This window comes from Dama dama, chromosome 31 (assembly GCF_033118175.1).
Source record: "Dama dama isolate Ldn47 chromosome 31, ASM3311817v1, whole genome shotgun sequence".
NCBI lineage: Eukaryota > Metazoa > Chordata > Mammalia > Artiodactyla > Cervidae > Dama > Dama dama.
This window is the reverse complement of record NC_083711.1, coordinates 6,353,532-6,375,140: the sequence shown is the minus strand read 5'-3', so window position 1 is coordinate 6,375,140 and position 21,609 is coordinate 6,353,532.

Here is a 21,609-nt window from a genome sequence, read left to right as displayed (position 1 = left end):
TAAAGTTTTCAGAATAGTGATTCAATTTGGGAAAATATAAATGTATGTCTTTCATAACCTTAAGCATTAAGTAAAAGTAATGTTAATTATCTAATAAGTGAACATGTGTATGTTTAGAAAACCCATAAAGTACAACAAAATATATGCTATTTTTATTCTTACTGTCAATAACTCAGAAAAACAGCTGTTTTTATTAAACCAAAATCAAACAAGTCTTCTTTGTGAAAGATTTACCTAAATTATGTTAACTTGAATTCTTAAATCATTTCTGAGTTCATTTACATAGGAATATCTCTTCTTCACATTGAAAATATTTGGGGTTTAATTTCCTTAATTTCTTGGAATTTTAGGAATATTCCATTTACATAAGCACTTATTTACCTCTAAGATAATCAGAATAGAGCTCCTATAAAGAGATTTATAATCTAATTTAGTGATACAATTCAGAAACAGGAAAACATTACACAGTCACACAAAGGAAAGGTGAAGGTCTTTCTGAATCATATATATATAAACACACAAACACATACAGAGAGAAATAGCTTCAAGTTTAAAATGTCAGCTATGGGTCAAGCATAAAAACAGAAATACAAGACTCGCTGGTCTGTATCAAGGAATTTTCCCCTTCCTCATGGTTACAAATTCTTAGTTAATTCAAATTCAAAACAAACAAAAGACAAACAGGAAAGACTAACGATTCTGATTCTGTGCTATCTTCCATCCAATAGAGAAAAGAACTTTTTCATGATGTTACATCTGTTACATTTACATTAGTCTATTTACAGAGAACACCAATTTGTCAGACAATAAAACCAAGAAAAGCCAGGACTGGAAGTCAAGTGAGTACGCAGAATCAGCACCAAATCCTTACTCAGCTACTAACAGACAAGAGCCCAGAATACCAGCCAGGAGTCAGGGGCACCATGGGGGTCCCAAGTTAGAAGTCAAGGAGGGAGCACAGCTGACTCTGAGAAGCTTCAGTATGTAGATAGAGTAAATGTGGATTCAAAGATGAGGTCCAATCTTATTTAAGTCACAGCACCGAAACTGTGAAAGACAAAATGCATTGGACTATTAAGGATATGATTTTACTTATACTATTGCAATAAGGAAAATGGTAATTAATGAGGAATGTCTCACAGAAAAATAAGGGGACCTGGGGTTTATAGAGGCAGGTAAGCAAACAACTTATTAGGAGTCTCATGGGAGTCCTGGATAAGGATGGAGACAGATCTTATCTCAGAATATACAAGGACCTCCTTTGTTGTTAGCAAGTCCAGGAACACAAAAGCTTCCAGGAGTGCAGGGCTCATATAAAATGCAACACTGTCCAAAGATTTGTTCTTTCAAAGATGAACTCCTGGACTTCCCTGGTGGTCCAGTGGTTGAGAATCCACCTGTCAATGCAGGGGACACAGATGCCATTCCTGGTCAGAGAAGATTCCACATGCTGCGGGGCAACAAAGCCCCTGCACCACAACTACTCAACCCACATTCTAGAGCCCGCAAGTCACAACTGCTGCAGAGCCTGTGCTTGACGACTAGAGAAGCCACTGCAGTGAGAAACACTCTGACCACAACCAGAGGGTAGCCCCAACTCGCTACAGCTAGAGAAAGCCCGTGAGTAGCAACAAAGACCCCATAGCCAAAAAGTGAAGAAAAAAAAATGAAACAGTTTTCAGGCCTTTTACTACATTCCTTTATATTTCCTGGTTTTGGTTGCAGGCAGATAGAAGGTGCATAGTAAATGCTTGCTGAGCTAACTTTAACAGAATATGATGATGAGGGCTCTGCCTGCCAGAGAGGACTTGGAGAGTAAGGTGCTTGCTATGCTGCCCAAGGAGGGGACTCAGGTCAGTCTGTGAATGTCAGCAAGGAGTAAATCCATGATGGAAGTGGACACTCTTCAAAGGTTCATCTCTGCTACAGGGGAAGTTCAATAATTTTTTGGAGACTCATTTTTTTCTCCCTAAAATGGAAATGCAACATATTTCATAGATGTCTCTGAAACTTCAGCCACATAATAACACTAAAATGCCTGCCATATGTTAGGCACTCAGGGTTTCTTCCCTTCTCCCCAGTCATCCCCATGCTGTTTACAGAGCACATTTTTTTTTTTTTATAATTAGGTTATAGTTCAATCTACAGTACTGGGATACTCTCTCACACCACACTGCAAACTCTCTCTAGGCAATGAATATAGGTATACACCTTTGAATCATCTTTGTACATCAAGCAGAGCAAATGCCTTGTGAAAGCCAAGTTTATTGCTCTTAGATAGGCATAGGCTGGGATGCTACCAAAGAGCCTGTAAAAGAAAGTGACTTAAATAAGACAAGTTTATTTCTTTGTCAGGAATTAATCTAGAGGGTAGCAATCCAGGCTGATGGAATGGTTCCATGTGACTTCAGAGATCCCATTCCTGCTGTGTGTGGTTTTGTGTTAATATAGACTCCTAAAGGAGAGTCAGCAAACTGAAGTTCATGAGCAGACCACCTGCTTTTCAAAATGAATTTTACGTGAACACAGCCATGCCTACTTGACTGCGTACTGTCACAGCTGCTTCCGTGACAACAGCTGCTTTCCTTACAACAGCAGAGTTGAAGAGCATGTGTGGAGACCGCAAGGCCCACAAGCCCAAACTATCTGTCCCTCGACAGAAAGTCTGCCCATCTTGCCCTAAGGCACAGTTTTCATATACATGGCTGAAGCTGGGTAGTTGCAAGAGCGTGTTGCGTGAAGAAGGAGAAGATGGAAATTCAGAACACACAGTTTTTGTTTTCCTTGGAGATGATTCAGGCATAGCATGTAGGATTTCTGCTTTTATCTCATTGCTCTGAACTTTGCCAGATGGCCACACCTAGCTGCAAGAGAGGTTGGGAAAAGTAGCCAGATGCCCAGCTTAAACCCCAGAAGTTTAGTACTAAGAGAAAGGACTGCAAACCACATATCTAATAGAGGATCAGTATCTGGAACATACAAAGGACTCTCAAAACTTAAATAATGTTTAATTATTCTCAAATGAGCAATCTAATTAGAAAATGAGCAAAAGATATGGACAGACATTTCAGTGAAGAAGATATACAGATGGCAAACAAGCCCACAAAAATATTCCACATCATTAACTGTTAGAAAAATGCAAATTAAAACCTCAAGGAGATACTACATATCTATCAAAATGACTAAAACAAAAATAGTGACACCAAATGCTGGTGAGGATGTGGAGAAATTGGATCATTCATACACAGTTGGTAGGAATGTAAAAATGGTACAAGGCACTTGGGAGTTTCTTATAAAACTAAACATGCCACTACCATACATCCTAACAATTGCACTCTTGGACATTTATCCCAGAGGAGTGACACTGTTGATTAAAAAACTGTTATCAGATGTTCATAGCCAAAAACTGAAAACAATTACATATTCCTAAATGGCTGAATGGTTAGAAAACTGATGCACCCACACCTTGAATATTACTCGACAATAGAAAAATAATTTTTAACTAATTTTCATTTATGTATAGTTGTTTTACGATGTTGTGTTAGTCTCTACTGTATAGCAAAGTGAATCAGCTCCCCTTTCTTTTTTGCATTCCCTTCCCATTTGTTGTTCAGTCACTCAGTCGTGTCCAGCTCTTTGTGACTCCACGGACTGCAGCACACCAGGCTTCCCTGTCCCATTTAGGTCACTACAGAGCACTGAGGAGAGTTCCCTGTGTATGTATCATTATTGATATTATGTAAAAAATAGATAATAATGAGAGCCTACTGTATAGCTCAGGTCCAGTCCAGTTCAGTTCAGTTCAGTCGCTCAGTTGTGTCTGACTCTTTGTGACCCCATGGACTGTAGCATGCCAGGCCTCCCTGTCCATCACCAACTCCCGGAGTTTACCCAAACTCATGTCCATCGAGTCGGTGATGCCATCCAACCATCTCATCCTCTGTTGCCCCCTTCTCCTCCTGCCTTCAATCTTTCCCAGCATCAGGGTCTTTTCAAATGAGTCAGCTCTTTGCATCAGGTGGCTTGCCCAATTTATCCCACTTTCTCCTTTTCCCCTTGGTGTTCATACATTTATTCTCTACATCTGTGTCTCTATGTCTTTTAAAAACCAATTACTGATAACATGAAACAACTTGTATGAATCTCAAGGGAATTGTGCTGGGAAAAAAAAGTCAATCCCAACATGGTGTATACTGTAGGATTCCATTACACATCTTCGAAGTGCCAAAATTATAGAAATGGAATAGATCATGGTTTCCAGGGATAAAGACACAAGTGGAGGGCCAGGGGTTGGTCAGGTGAGGAGGGGAGAAACAGAAGGAAGATAGATGTGTTTATAAAAAGGCAACACTAGGGACCACTGTGATGACAGAATCACTCTCCACCTTGACTGTGATTATGGCCACAAAGACCTACACAGGTGATAAAATAACAAGCCCACCAACGAGGACAAGTGAAACTCCATCTGTGAAAAGGAAGAAGGAGACGATTGCCAGGGGAGAGTAAGCAGTCTCCATAACTGTGTTAGAGTTCTGGTGCAAAGACCAGAGATAGAGGGATACTCCTATCACTCTGACCTCGCTTCTGCCCATCTCTTCTTCTGAAATTTGCTACATGGCATGAGAATATTAGCATGTAACCAACAGTATCTCTCTTCCACCCTCCCCAAAAAGGAGAAAAGATGAGAGCAGTAGCTATTTATCTGCTAGTTAAGTAAGGGATTTTTATTATGCTGTTAAGAATTTCCCATGGAAAAGACTAGAGAATTAAACTCCCCCTTTTTACCAGATAACAAAATAATAAGATGAACCCTTGAGGGCTTTAATAGAGCAAATAACAATGAGATTGTTTTCCTCTTTGTAAAACTTAGATGCATGAATCATTTAAATTGCAAGAGGAGTTCTTGGAAGTGGCAAATATAAACTCTTTTAATCATCTGAGCTTTCCAAGGCAACAGGAATCACATAATAATATATGGTCCAGAAGGAATTAAAGTCTGGTAAGGAGTATGTCAAGGCTGTATATTGTCACCCTGCTTATTTAACTTGTATGCAGAGTACATCATGAGAAATGATGGGCTGGATGAAGCACAAGCTGGGATCAAGATTGCCGGGAGAAATACCAATAACCTCAGATATGCAGATGACACCGCCCTTATGGCAGAAAGTGAAGAACTAAAGAGCCCCTTGATGAAAGTGAAAGAGGAGAGTGAAAAAGTTGGCTTAAAGCTCAACATTCAGAAAACTAAGATCATGGCATCTGGTCCCATCACTTCATGGCAAGGAGATGAGGAAACAGTGGAAACAGTGTCAGACTTTATTTTTGGGGGCTCCAAAATCACTGCAGATGGCGATTGGAGCCATGAAATTAAAAGACGCTCACTCCTTGGAAGGAAAGTTATGAGCAACCTAGATAGATATTAAAAAGCAGAGACATTACTTTGTCAACAAAGGTCCATCTAGTCAAGGCTATGGTTTTTCCAGTGGTCATGTATGGATGTGAGAGTTGGACTATAAAGAAAACTGAGTGCCGAAGAATTGACTGCAAGGAGATCCAACCAGTCCATCCTAAAGCAGATCAGTCCCGAGTGTTTATTGATGTTAAACTTGAAACTCCAATACTTTGGCCACCTAATGCAAAGAGCTGACTCATTTGACAAGACCCTGATGCTGGGAAAGATTGAGGGCAGGAGGAGAAGGGGACGACAGAGGGTGAGATGGTTAGATGGCATCACAAACTCAATGGACATGAGCTTGGGTAAACTCTGGGAGTTGGTGATGGACAGGGAGGCCTGGCGTGCTGTGGTCCATGGGGTCACAAAGAGTCAGACACGACTGAATGACTGAACTGAACTGACCAAACTAAAAAAATACCTTCTGCTCTTGAATGTCCTGAGAACACCTTTGCTACCCAGAGAGAGTCATTCAATTTCCCATCTATTAGTTGTGTACATTAATGCAAATTGGTTTCTTCTTCATTTCGATATGACAAGAAGAGGTGCAGGGTTTTCTGTCTAAGGCACTCTGTGAAGGAACAGCAGTCAAGGGCTTTGACGGTGAGCACAGGTGCTGGATCCACTCCAGTAACCTGAATTGGAGGTCAAACGGGGCAGAGGTGGGCTCTGCAGGCTCTTGAATGGTACTTCCTTCTGCTCTTTGGCTTCTTTCTGAATGCCAAGGCACTATTCACCATATACCACACTCCTGGTTTTCCAGAAAGATTCTAAAAGGAGGCCAGGTTAGGGGACTGTCTTCTCTCTTAATGAGGGTGAATTTATCCCTGAGTTAACTGGGAGGAGGACTCCAACCCCAGGGCCTAAGTAAGGGATTTGGTCTCTCTGTTCCCACCAGAAAGGATTGTTTTATTTATGCATCTTACATCTGTTTATTGAACATCAACTATGTGGCAGGCTTCATGAAGACAAAGATTAAATTGCAGACAGGGGTTAAATCCTAAGCTGACCCTGACACCTAACATCACAGATTCTCTCTCTGTCCTGTTATCAGCGTCTATGAGAAACTGAGACTGGCTGGCCACTTTGTGGCCAGTGTGGGCATGTTTGAGCCTTGGCCACCCTCTACATCTTTTGTTACTCTGGTAGTCTTTAGAGGGGGTTTCTTAAAAAATGCTGCTATAGACAAATAGCATATGATATCGCTTACAAGTGGAATCTTAAAAAGTGCTACAAATAAACCTATTTACAAAACAGAAATAGAGGCACAGATGTAGAAGGCAAACTTATGGTTACCAGAGGACAAAGATGGGGAGGGATATCATGGGAAATTGAAATGACATACACACATTACTAACATATAAAATAAATAGCTAATAACCTACTATACAGTACAGGGAACTCTACTCAGTACTCTGAATGGCCTATATAGGAAAAGAATCTAAGAAAAGGAGTGAATATATTTATATACTTGACTGAATCATTTTGTTGTACAACAGAAACTAATACAACATTGTAAATCAACTGTACTCTGATAAAAATTGACTTAAAAAAAGGAAATGCTGCTGTATGTCATGAATGCAATCAAGAATGACTTATCTAAGCCAGTGGTTCAGTTTACTGTGCGTCAGAATCACCTGGAGGGCTTGCTAAAATAGTTTCTGATTCAGAAGATCCGGATGAGGCCTGAGAATTCACATTTCTAGCAAGTTCCCAGACGCTGCTTCTGGTGCTGCTTTAAGGGCCACGCTGGGCAAACCACTTACACCATCTCCTTAGAACGCCTCCTTCTACTCCTTTCCTCACTCTTAGCCATGCATGATACAGTCCCAAGCGGACAGCTCAGCATTGCTTCTCTGTGTAGGTAGAGCCAGCAAGTCCTTTGAACACAGAACTTTATTAGAGAAGAATCTTTGTGATAACAGTCTCGGCTATGTAACTCTAAAACCAGAAGGCATCCAGGAGAGAAAGATGGAAAAGGACTTTGTGGCCTGATGTCTTCCTGGGTCCTCTTGCTGTGCAGAGCCCAGGGAAGGGAATGAATGCTTTTGTGTAAGGAGTCCGGGGGGGTCTGTTGGGTGGGAAGGGACTCAAATTTAGTGACAAACAACATCCACTGATTATCTGGTTTCTGCAGAGAAATCTGCGCTCTGCTGAGCAAGATTTTCTGCCTGAGGGGCTGAAGTCAAGGAGTTCACCAGGCTGTGTTCCTTCTTAGAGCTCCGAGTCCTCTTCCAAACACAGGCAGTTGTAGGAAGAATTCAATTTGTTGAGATTCTAGGACTGAGGCCCCTATCCTCTTGCTGGTTTGTGACTTGGGCTGCTCTCAGCTTCCAGAATTTTACTGCAGTCCTTGCAATATCACCCCCCACCTGCACTCAGCTCCACTGACCCCCTCACATTTAGTATATCTTCCTCTTCCCTGAGGTCAGCAGGACCACAGGTTTCTAACTTCTTTTAAAGGCTCTTCTGATGAGGTCAGACCCACTCAGGGAAATCTGTCTTTTGTTGAACTTTCAATCACTAGTCATGAAAGTGATACCCTATCACATCCACAGATTCCCCTGGCCCCCCACAAAGGAGAGAGGATTATTCAAGGCATCTACCCAGGGTTGGGCATGAGGTGGGTGAGACTCAGAAAGGTGAAGCTTGAGAGACACGTTGGGATTCTTCCCAGAACTCCATCCTTCCTAGAATCTCCACCCTGAGATTCAAATTTATTAAATCATATTCAAGAGGATTCAGGTGATTCTGATCAAGGTCAAACTGACAAGCAAGGATGCCTAGGGACTCAAAAGCACTCCCACAAGAAGAAGAGGTTGGGAACGGTGACATGAAGGTTTAAAGGCTCCTGGGAGAGCTGTTTTGGGCCCAGTAATTAGCTGAGGCTGCACTGGGATTTACTTGGAAACAGTGACCAAGCAAAGTGTATGAGAAGAGTGGAGAGGAGTTTGAAGTCCTTAACTTCTGTCCCCAGTCCTATGTTCTGGTTTAGCCCTGCCATCTCTCACTTGGACTATTATGAAAGCCTCCTAGATCCCCCCAGTTTTGTTGCTATCACTATACTGGATAGTATCCACTGACTGGATACTAGAGAAGATTGAAAAGTATTTCCTGGGGAAAAATCACCCCCACATGAGAACCATTCAAGATTCTCAAGTGAGGGAATGCTCTTGTTGGGCTATGAGGAATCCGTATCAAAGTAAAACCTTTCTGAGGACCCACATTCTCATGGCTATAAGGTTGGTTTTGGTGAGATTTGACAGCCCAATTCCTTCTTCCCAGATCCAATGCAGCCTGGTCATTTTGCCAAACCACTCTTCCAAAGGATTATTCAACAAATATTTCCTGCAGTGAAATCCAAGCCTGAGGTCATATCCTCAGCTGCACTTGAATATTTCCTAAGTTTCCATCAGCAGCATGTTTACAAAGCTCTTCTCAGGGTAGACTCCGCCTGACATGGCCAAGTGTATCCACTGTTTGCTGAGTCTTCCTGGTTTGTCTCTTGGATGATGACCTCATCTGCCACATTCTTGAAGCAACTCATTGCATACTCCAACTCTCTATTCCTGAGCGGAACCTGAACAGAGCAGGATTCAGAATGACAAATGCAATCAACTCTGCCAGGCACAATTTATGCAGACTGTCTTGTGTCCACTTTTGGATGTGGGGGTGGGAGGTCTTACATTAAGTGTGCTCAATTATTGTTGTTGTCATTCAGTCACTCAGTCATGTCCAGCTCTTTGCAACCTCATGGACTGAAGCATGCCAGGCTTCCCTGTCCTTCACCAACCCCTGGAGCTTACTCAAACTGTTGTCCATTGAGTCAGTGATGCCGTACAACCATCCTGTCCTCTGTCATTCCCTTCTTCTGCTGTCCTCAATCTTTCCCAGCATCAGGGTATTTTCTAATGAGTCAGCTCTCCACATCAGGTGGCCAAAGTATTAGAGATTCAGCTGCAGCATCAGTTCTTCCAATGAATATTCAGGATTGATTTCCTTTAGCATTGACTGGTTTGATTTTGTAGGCCAAGAGACTCCCAAGATGCTTCTCCAACACCACAGCTCAAAAGCATCAATCTTCAGCATTCAGCCTCCTTTATGGTCCAACTGTCACATCCATACCTGACTATTGGAAAAACCATAGATTTGACTAGGTGGACATTTGCTGTCAAAGTAATGTCTCTGCTTTTTAATATGCTGTCTAGGTTTGTCATAGCTTTTCTTCCAAGAAGCAAGTGTCTTCTAACTTCATGGCTACAGTGATTTTGGAGCCCAAGAAAATAGTCTGTCACTGTATCCATGGTTTCCCCATCTATTTGCCATGAAGTGATGGGACTGTATACCATGATCTTAGTTTTTTGAGTGTTGAGTTTTAAGCGAACTTTTTCACTCTCCTCTTTCACTTTCATCAAGAGGCTCTTTAGTTCCTCTTTGCTGTCTTGCTTAAGGGTGGTGTCATCTGATATCTGAAGTTATTGATATTTCTCCTGGCAATCTTGATTCTAGCTTGTGCTTCATCCAGTCTGGCATTTCACATGATGTATTCTGCATATAAGTTAAACAGCAGGGTGACAATATACAGCTTTGACATACTCCTTTCCCAATTTTGGACCAATCCATTGTTTCATGTCTGGTTCCAACTGTTGCTTCTTGACATACATGGAGGTTTCTCAGGAGGTAGGAAAGGTGGTCTGGTATTCCCATCTCTTTAAGAATTTTGCACGGTTTGTTGTGACCCACACAGTCAAAGTCTTTAGTGTAGTCAATGAAGGAGAAGCAGATGCTTTTCTGGGATTCTCTTGCTTTTTCTATGATCCAGTAGATGTTGGCAATTTGATCTCTGGTTCCTCTACCTTTTCTAAATCCAGCTTGAACATCTGGAAGTTTTTGGTTCACATACTGTTGAAGCCTGGCTTGGAGAATTTTGACCATTACTTTGTTAGCTTGTGAAATGAGTGCAGTTGTGTGGTAGTTTGAAAATTCTTTGGCATTGCCCTTCTTTGGGACTGCAATGAAAACTGACCTTTTCCAGTCCTGTGGCCACTGCTGAGTTTTCCAGATTTGCTGGCATATTAAATGCAGCACTTTCACAGCATCATCTTTGAAGATTTTAAATAGCTCAGCTGGAATTCCTTCACCTCCACTACTTTGTTCATAGTGATGCTTCCTAAGGCCCACTTGACTTCACACTCCAAGATATCTGGCTCTAGGTGAGTGATCACACCATCATGGTTATCTGGGTCATTGAGGTATTTTCTGCATAACTCTTCTGTGTATTCTTGCCACCTCTTCTAAATATCTTCTGCTTCTGTTAGGTCCATACCATTTCTGTCCTTTTTTGTGCCCATCTGTGCATGAAATTTTCCCTTCGTATCTCTAATTTTCTTGAAGAGGTCTCTAATCTTCCCCATTCTATTGTTTTCCTCTATTTTTTTTTGCATTATTCATTTAGGAAGGCTTTCTTATCACTCCTTGCTATTCTTTGGAACTCTGGATTCAGATGGGTGTATCTTTCCTTTTCTCCTTTGCCATTTACTTCAATTATAAGCATTACTTATTTTATACTGGTTACCACTGAGATGTTGGGAAGACACTCTTTTGGTGTTGGCTTTCTTTAAAGGTAAAGGTGAATCACAGAATTAATGGGGAAAAGGATCCCTGAGTATTTGAGTCAGAACGGGTCTATAGGTGGAAAGTGGCAAAGTCTGCTGAAGGATGCTGTACTAAATGAAACTAGAGTTGTTTTGTAACTAAATAGATTAGATAGACTACTGGACCAACAGAAAGATGCAGTCAGCTGAGCAGTAGGCAAGGACATGTGGAAATTAAACAAAAAACTCGGAATTTAGGAGCCAAAGCAGAAGGTATGAGATATCTCAACTGATTTTGCAGGACAGAAATGATTCCAGTACAAGATCTGATAGTTTGCAACCTGGCTCCTGAAGCACACAGCTCTCCACTCTCCACAAACACCCCCATCAAGACAAGCATCATTATATATCTTTTATATTACTCCTGTCTATTTGCATACTGCTTGGCACAGAGATAGTCCATAAATGTTGATAGGTATTTTTTTAATTCAATCATGATGCAAATATAAGAAAGTAGTTATTTATAGATGAGGAAACTGAGACTCAGATTCCTTTGCAGATTGAGGGCAGAGCCAGGACTCAACTGAAACTCTGGCCTGATGATTATAAGTCCATTTTTCATTTCTGCACAAATTAACAGCGATCACATGTATTCCTACAGCTACATTTTGGCTCTTCCTTTCAAATTATGCCATCCTAAATCATTTTACTTGAGCTAATATCAAGTTATAAAATGAGCATATTTCACTTTTCACTCTTTTTCTCTCCCCAAGGAGAAGCAAAATCATAGGTTAAAAAGGAATTAGGTAATAAACCACTGTATGATGAAAAGCTGGATTTCCCTAGAAGACCCACAAATTTGCAAAACCAGGTCAAAATATTCAAGTTCTAATTTAAAGAGCTTCAAGGTAAGCACCAGAACAAATCTGGCCAAATGAAGTATAAACCTCTGATGCTTTGTATGAGCAGAGACAATAGGCACTGTGGAAGGATAATGGTCACCCTAGAGCAGGGAGATCTGAGTTTGATTCCGGTTCTGCCACTTCAAGCGGTGTGGCTTACACAGGTCCCTTAACTTTTCTCATGTTTTCCTTTATCTTTGAAACTGAGTTAGTCATGTCTATATTGTAGCGTTGTGGTGAGGATTACATGAAAAAGTCATAGGGACTTCCAGTTTCTGGTGCAGCAAGTAAAGAGCTTGGAAGTTGTCACTTAGGAAGTTTCCTAACAACAAACAAATGCTGAACAACCTGTATATATATATAGGGACTGCAATGAATATATATATATGAATATGGCACAGAGATAGTCATACACACACACACACACACACACACACACACATACATGCTATATGCTGTGCTGAGTTGCTCAGTCATGTCCAACTCTTTGCCACCCCATGGACCTCCTCTGTCCATGGGGATCCTCCAGGCAAGAATACTGCAGTGGAGTGCCATGCCCTTATCTAGGGGATCTTCCCAACCCAGGGATCGAACCCAGGTCTCCCACATTGCAAGTGGATTCTTTACCAGCTGAGCCACGAGGGAAACCCCAAAGATATATCTATATCTATCTATAGATAGATAGATAGATATTTTCTGGTACAGCATGCAAATATATTTATATATATATAAAATATATATATGTATATATTTTAACGTATATTTGCTGACCAGAAACAGGAGCAGAACCTGGAAGTCCTTAGATTTATTAGAGAAGTGAGTCTGTCCTATATTAAAGGCCAATCCTTCCTATTCACCAATGGCTACACAAAGAGAGGGTCATTCCTTTCATCTCTTTCCCTTCCCTCACCCACCCCACTGATCTTCCTATTTCCTAGAGAAAACAGAAGCCACCAGAAGAACACATCTATACCTTCCACCTACCTGTATCTTTGCCAGTATGTTCTGCCTTGCCTTCTGTTACCAAGAACATGTTGTCTTTCCTGTATTCAAGGCCAAACCCTTCTCAAGACTCTACACCCTCTCACTCAAGGAAATGACCCTTCTCTCTCCTATGTCGTCAATTTTTTCCCTCTCTACTTCCTCATCCTCACCAGCATACAAACATGCAATCTGTTTTGTTTTTTAATCTCTTGATCCCACATGCCCTGCCTGATATTTGCCCACTTTCTTGCCCCTCTTCAGAACTCCCAAGTGGTCTCCGCTACTCATTGCTTCCTCTGAGTCCTCTCCTCTCATTTTCTACTGAGATTCTGCAATCAGGATGTTGTTCCCAAGACACAGAAACCAGGGACCTCCAAATTGTTAACTCTGTCAATTGTTCATTCTCATCTTACATGGCCCATCCATAAATTTGACAGAGATAAACAAGCCCTTCACCTCAAAACTCTTTCTTAGAACATCATCCTCATCTGATCACCCCCGTGCCTCACCAGCTGCTCACTCTCACGTCCATTGCTTGTTCCTCCTCATCTTCTTGACCTCTAACAGTGGAGTGCTCCAGGATGCATTCCTCAGCTCTCTTCTGTCCTCTGTCTACATTTACTCCTACAGAGAACTCATTTAGCTTCATGACTCAAAAAAAAAAAAAAAAAAAAAAAATCCACAAGCTGTGTAAGAACACACACACAATTCCCACATTTCTAAACCCCCTTGGCGTTTTCTTCTGCACTTCTTCTACATGCTTCTGCAAGTATCTGCTCAAATGTCACCTTCCCAGTGAGGCCTCACCCAACCACCTTTATTTAAATCTGGAACCTACCCTCATCTCACGAGACTGCTCCCCATTCCTCTCCCTTACTTTCCTTTTTCTTTATAATTTTTTTACCTTCTAGTACCTCATATACTTTATTTACTGGGTTTATTTTGTGCTCTTCAATACTGGAACATAGGTTTCCTGAGTCCAGGGGTTTTTATCTGTCTGTACAGCTGTATTCTCCAAACTTGGAATTGAACCAAGCACATAGTAAGTGCTCAAGGAAGACTTGTGAAAATGAATGCATGAATGTCCTTACAGGAGCTATCATAAAATTAAGGGGCAGAAAATCATATTTGGAAATATCTATTTTCACACAAATAGGTGAACTTGATTTCTAGTTGCACATCTGTTTATTTGCACCCCTGAGGCCTCAAGCCTCAAAGCTGTATGGTACAGTCCGCTCCCAAAGCACCTTCACTCTGTTGCCTCCAGGATCCTCTAAGCCAGGTATCTGAGTCCCACAGAAGTCAAGGGGATACCTTGTATGACAAATAAAATGCACCACTGAAGAAGTCCACATCCTAATCCCCAAAACCTGTGAATATGTTACATTGTTCAGCAAAAGGGACTTTGCAGGTGTAATTAAGGGAGGTTAGCCTAATTATTCAACTAGACCCAATCTAATCACAGGAGAACTTAAAAACAGAGGACTTCCTCCAGCTAGAAGCAGAAGAGATTTGGCAGAAGGATCACAAGATTTGAAATGTGAGAAAGACTCTCAACCTGCCTTTCTTGGCTTTCACCCAAGTTTTACTGATATGACTGACACAAAAATTTGTGTAAGTTTAAGGTGCACAACATGTTGATTTGTTATACCTTGAAAATAATCACCACCTTAGCAGTAGTTAACACCTCCATCATGTCATATACTTACTACTGCATTATGTGATAGGAACATTGAAGATATACTCTCTTAACAACTTCTAGTATTTAATTCAGTGCTGTTAACTATAATCACCATGCTATGCATTAGATGCCCAGAACTTATTCGTCTTATACCTTGAAGTTCGTATTCTTTGACCAACACCTCCCCATTTCTCCCATCCTCCCCCTGGGCCCTGGTAGCCATTCTTCTACTCTCTGTCACTATGTATTCAACTTTTTAAAAAGCTGCATGTAAGTGGGGCTTCCTTGGTGGCTCAGCAGTAAAGAATCTGCCTGTAATGCAGGAGATATGGGTTTGACCCCTGGGTGGGGAAGATCCCCTGGAGAAGAGAATGGCAACCCACTTCAGTATTCTTTCCTGGGAAATCCCATGGACAGAGGAGCCTGGCAAAGGGTTGCAAAGAATTGGACATGACTTAGTAACTAAACAACAACAACATGTAAATGAGATCACCCCATATTTCTTTATTGTGTGACTTGTTTCACTGAGTATAACACCCTCTAGATCCATCCATATTGTTGCAAGTGGCAAGATTTTTTTACATGGCTGAGTAATATTCCATTGTGTATGTCTATGTGTATATATATATGTGTGTGTGTGTGTGTGTGTGTGTATACGTGTGTGTATATATATATATGTGTGTGTGTGTATATATCCCCTACCTGTTTATCCACTTGTCTGCTGACAGACACCCAGGCTCTTTCTGTACGTTGGCCACTGTGAGCGATGCTGTGATGAGCATGTGGGGACAGACACCCATGAGTCAGGGCATACAGGTGGTCTCTAGAAGTGAGAGTAACTTCCGTCTACGAGTCAGGAAGAACACCAAGAAACTAAATTCTGCCAATGATCTGAGTAGGCCTGGAAGCAGATTCCCCCTCAGAGTGTCCCACAAGAGCCCAGCCAATACCACCTTGATTTTGGCACTGTGAGCCCTTGAGTAGAGAACCCAGCTGAGCTTCCTCGAGCTGTGAGATAATAAATGGGTGTTATTTTAAGCTGCTAAGTTTGTGATAATTTGTTATGACAGCAATGAAAAACTAATACACGCAGTAGTTATCTATCACTGAATGATCAGGGACCCTGAAATCTTTGGAACAAGTATGCTTTTCTCCAACCCAAGAATCAGGCCCACTTTGAGAGATCTGGCTTCTCTTGACTTCCCAAAGACAACAAACTGATGCTTTCAACTATGGTTAGAATACCATTTTCAATTCCCCTGGTGTTAGAAATTTAAATTAACCAAAATAATAGAGGTTGTTCTATATCTTTTTTCAGGTTGTGGGGGAAACATTTGAGAGAGATTGTCCCCTTTGCATAAACTGGGCTATGTCTAACTAATAGTTCGATTTTCTATTAAGCTTCAGGGGAAGTGAGAAATGGTGGTTTTCATAGAATTAGTAAATGCCACCAAAACTAAAGGTCAAACTAAGTTGACATTAAATACAGTATTTCCAGTGGGGCAGTGTGGGGTGCTTGAAAGAACAGTTGCAACAAGTCCCTACAATGCCTATTCTCTGAGCTTGTTATGAGTGCTAATGGAATCCAGTAAAACTCTGTCCATCCCTGGCCTTTCCACTTGTGACATATATTAGCCACAAGTCTGTTTTCACAGACAAAGTGCCCTTGGCGACCAACGTGGAGAAGAACCGTGTGGCTGATTCCACATTGCAGATGTTGCATTCATCCATGCAGGCTTCTCAGGGCCCCTGGCACTGCCAGCTTTCAGGATCACTGTGAACTCAACACTGATTTTTCCCCTCATGTGGCTTTGGAGGACAGAAATAAAGGAGCATGGACACAGGGCAGATTACAGCTGAGTTGAGTTTGCACAGGAAACTCAAGCTTGAATTAAGGGCCTGGTATCCTGGGAGCTTCAAGAAGCAGAGGGAGGAAGGCTTATACAGAAAATACACACAGACTTGGGAACCAGACTGCTATAGGTATGAATCCCAGATCCACCACTTAATAGCTGTGTATCCTTAGCCTGGTATCTCAGATGATAAAGAATCTGCCTGCAATGCAGAAGACACGAGTTCAGTCCCTGGGTTGGGAAGATCCCCTGAAGGAGGGAATGGCAACTCATCCCAGTATTCTTGCCTGGAGAATCCCATGGAGAGAGGAGCCTGGTGGGCCACAGTCCATGGGATTGCAAAGAGTTGGACATGAACGAATGACTAACACCCTTAGATGTGGGCTTCCCAGGTGGCACTAGTGGTAAAGAACCCGCCTGCCAATGGAGGAGACCCAAAAGACACAGGTTCGATCACTGGGTTGGGAAGATCCTCTGGAGGAGGACATGGCAACCTACTCTGACATTTTTGCCTGGAGAATCCCTCGGACAGAGAAGCCTGGGAGGCTCCGGTCTATAATGTCGCAAAGAGTAGGACACAACTGAAGTGACTTGGCACGAATTCATCCTTAGATATGGTTTTAACCACTTTGATCCTCAATTTCCTCATCTGTAAAATAATGAGGAGATACCCCACACCCAAGGGCAAAGGTGAAGCCCCAGCAAGATGGTAGGAAGGGTGAAATCGCATTTAGAATCAAACCCCATACCCACCAGAGATGCTCAGAGGGCTCAAGGGCCCAGAGACCCTACAGAGACTGAGACAGAACTGTGTTTCAGTACCTCCTGAGGAGGTACAGGTCAACAGTGGACTGCTGCAGGGGCAGGGGCTCTGGATGCAGTAGACCTGGGTATGGCATAAATACTCTTGGAGGAGATTGCCATTAGCCCCACCACAGAACTGCCAGAACTTATACAGGACTGGGAAAACAGGCTCTGGGAGGGCACAAACAGAATCTTGTATGCACCAGGACCCAGGAGAAAGGAGCAGTGACCCCACAAGAGACTGACCCAGACTTGTCCATGAGGGTCCAGGAGTCTTTGGCAGAGGCATGCATCACTGTGGCCTGCTGCAGGGTTGGGGACACTGAGTGTAGCAGTGCATGCATGGGACCTTTTGAAGGAGGTCGCCATTATCTTCATCAGCTCCACCATAGTTTGGCCCCAGGTCAAATAACATGGAGGGAACACAGCCCCACCCATCAACAAAAATTGGATTAAAGATTTATTGAGCATGGCCCTGCCCATCAGAATAAGACCCAGTTTCCCCCTCAGTCAGTCTCTCCCATCAGGAAGCTTCCATAACTCTCTTATCCTTCTCCATCAGAGGCCAGACAGACTGAAAATCACAATCACAGAAAACTAACCTATCTGATCACATGGACCACAGCCTTGTCTAACTCAGTGAAACTATGAGCCATGCTGTGTAGGGCCACCCAAGATGGATGGGTCATGGTGGAGAGTTCTGACAAAATGTGGTCCACTGGAGAAGGGAATAGCAAACCACTTCAATATACTTGCCTTGAAAAGAAGAGAAGCGAAAGGCAAAGGAGAAAAGGAAAGATACACCCATCTGAATGTAGAGTTCCAAAGAATAGCAAGGAGAGATAAGACAGCCTTCCTCAGTGATAAATGTGAAGAAATAGAGGAAAATAATAGAAGGGGAAAGACTAGAGATCTCTTCAAGAAAATTAGAGATATCAAGGGAATATTTCATGCAAAGATGGGCACAATAAAGGACAGAAATGGTGTGGACCTAACAGAAACAGATATGCAGATGACACCACCCTTATGGCAGAAAGTGAAGAGGAACTAAAAAGCCTCTTGATGAAAGTGAAAGGGGAGAGTGAAAAAGTTGGCTTAAAGCTCAACATTCAGAAAACTAGGATCATGGCATCTGGTCCCATCACTTCATGGAAAATAGATGGGGAGACAGTGGAAACAGTGTCAGACTTTATTTTTGGGAGCTCGAAAATCACTGCAGATGGTGATTGGAGCCATGAAATTAAAAGACGCTTACTCCTTGGAAGGAAAGCTATGACCAACTTAGATATTAAAAAGCAGAGACATTACTTTGCCAACAAAGGTCCATCTGGTCAAGGCTATGGTTTTTCCAGTGGTCATGTATGGATGTGAGAGTTGGACAGTGAAGAAAGCTGAGTGCCGAAAAATTGATGCTTTTGAACTGTGGTGTTGGAGAAGACTCTTGAGAGTCCCTTGGACTGCAAGGAGACCCAACCAGTCCATCGTGAAGGAGATCAGTCCTGAGTGTTCATTGGAAGGACTGATGCTGAAGCTGAAACTCCAATACTTTGGCCACCTGATTCGAAGAGTTGACTCATTGGAAAAGACCCTGATGCTGGGAGGGATTGGGGGCAGGAGGAGAAGGGGACGGCAGAGGATGAGATGGCTGGATGGCATCACCGACTCAATGGACATGAGTTTGAGTAAACTCTGGGAGTTGGTGATGGACAGGGAGGCCTGGCGTGCTGTGATTCACGGGGTTGCAAAGAGTCAGACATGACTGAGCGACTGAAATGAACTGAACTGAGCAGAAGCAGAAGATATTAAGAAGAGGTGGGAAGAATACATGGAAGAACTATACCAAAAAGATCTTCACGACCCAGAAAATCACAATGATGTGATCACTCACCTAGAGCCAGACATCCTGGAATGTGAAGTCAAGTGGGCCTTAGGAAGCATCACTATGAAAGAAGCTGGTGGAGGTGATGGAATTCCAGCTGAGCTATTTCAAGTCCTCAAAGATGATGCTGTGAAGAGTGCTGCACTCAATATGCCAGCAAATCTGGAAAACTCAGCAGTGGCCACAGGACTGGAAAAGATCAGTTTTCATTCCAATCCCAAAGAAAGGCAGTGTCAAAGAATGCTCAAACTACCACACAATTGCACTCATCTCACATGCTAGCAAAGTAATGCCCCAAATTTTTCACGTCGGGCTTCAACAGAACGTGAACCATGAACTTCCAGATGTTCAAGCTGGTTTTAGAAAAGGCCGAGGACCCAGAGATCAAATTGCCAACATCCATTGGATCATCAAAAAAGCGAGACAGTTCCAGAAAAACATCTACTTCTGTTTCATTGACTACTCTGACTTTGACTGTGTGGATCACAACAAACTGGAAAATTCTTAAAGAGATGGGAATACCAGACCACCTGACCTGCCTCTTGAGATATCTGTATGCAGGTCAAGAAGCAACAGTTAGAACCGAACATGGAACAACTGACTGGTTCCAAATTGGTAAAGGAGTACGTCAAGGCTGTATATTGTCACCCTGCTTATTTAACTTATCTGTAGAGTCCATCATGAGAAATGCTGGACTGGATGAAGCACAAGCTGGAATCAAGATTGCTGGGAGAAATATCAATAACCTCAGATATGCAGATGACACCAACCTTATGGCAGAAAGCAAAAGAACTAAAGAGCCTCTTGATGAAAGTGAAAGAGGAGAGTGGAGAAAGTTGGCTTAAAACTCAACATTCAGAAAACTAAGATCATGGCATCTGGTCCCATCACTTCATGGCAAATAGATGGGGAAACAGTGGAAACAGTGACTGACTTTATTTTCAGGGGCTCAAAAAATCACTGCAGATGATGACTGAAGCCATGAAATTAAAAGACGCTTACTCCTTGAAAGAAAAGCTATGATCAACGTAGACAACATATTAAAAAGCAGAGACATTACTTTGCAAACAAAGGTCCATCTAGTCAAAACTATGGTTTTTCCAGTAGTCATGTTTGGATGTGAGAGTGGACTATAAAGAAAGCTGAACACCGAAGAATTGATGCTTTTGAACTGCGATGTTGGAGAAGACTCTTGAGAGTTCCTTGGACTGCAAGGAGATCCAACCAGTCCATCTTAAAGGAAATCAGTCCTGAATATTCATTGGAAGGACTGATGATGAAGCTGAAAGTCCAATACTTTGGCCATCTGATGTGAAGAACTGATTCATTTGAAAAGACTGGGAAAGATTGAAGGCAGGAGGAGAAGGGGACAACAGATGATGAGATGGTTGGATGGCATCACCAACTCAGTGAACAAGAGTTTGAGTAAACTCCGGGAGTTGGTGATGGACAGGGAAGCCTGGCCTGCTGCAATACATGGGGTCACAAAGAGTCTAACACGACTGAGTGACTGAACTGAACTGAACTGAAAATGAGATAGTATTAGATTAAAAGTAAGATAATTGAAGAAATGAACACTCCCCTACTTCATTGTTTTCTATTATTCTTACTTTTTATTTGTACATTTTACTTGTTACTCTCTTTTTCCCCCATTTATTTTTATTAGTTGGAGGCTAATTACTTTACAATATTGTAGTGGTTTTTGCCATACGTTGACATGAATCAGCCATGGATTTACATGTGTTCCCCATCCCGATCCCCCCTCCCACCTCCCTCTCCACCCGCTCCCTCTGGGTCTTCCCAGTGCACCAGCCCTGAGCACTTGTCTCATGCATCCACCCTGGGCTGGTGATCTGTTTCACCCTTGATAATATACATGTTTCGATGCTCTTGTTTATTATTTAGTATCTATCTCCCTATCAACCAGAATGTAAGTTCCATGATGTCAGGAACTTTGCTTGTTTACTTTGGTTGGCCTAGAGGCAACAAGGCAATAATCTTCCCTGGTGACTCAGTCGATAAAGTGTTCACCCAGAATGTGGGAGACCTGGGTTCAATCCCTGGGTCAGGAAGATCCGGTGGAGAAGGAAATGGCAACCCACTCCCATACTCTCGCCTGGAGAATTCCATGGGTGGGCCTGGTGGGCTACAGTCCACTGGGTCACAAAGTGTTGGACTTGGCTAAGTGACTAACTTAGAGGCAACAAGAGGCAGGAGAGCTTAGTGGTTAAGAGCAACGGCTCCAGAACCAGGTTTCTGAGGTTTCAATATGGACTGCTGTGTGAACCTGGGACAATTACTCAACTTCTCAATTCCTCAGTTTTCCTATATTTAAAATGACAGTAATACAACTTTCCAAGGGAATTCTACTGCCTTGTTTGTGGGAATGTAAATTGATACAGCTACTATGGATAACAATGTGGAGATTACTTAAAAAACTAGGAATAAACTACCTTGCTT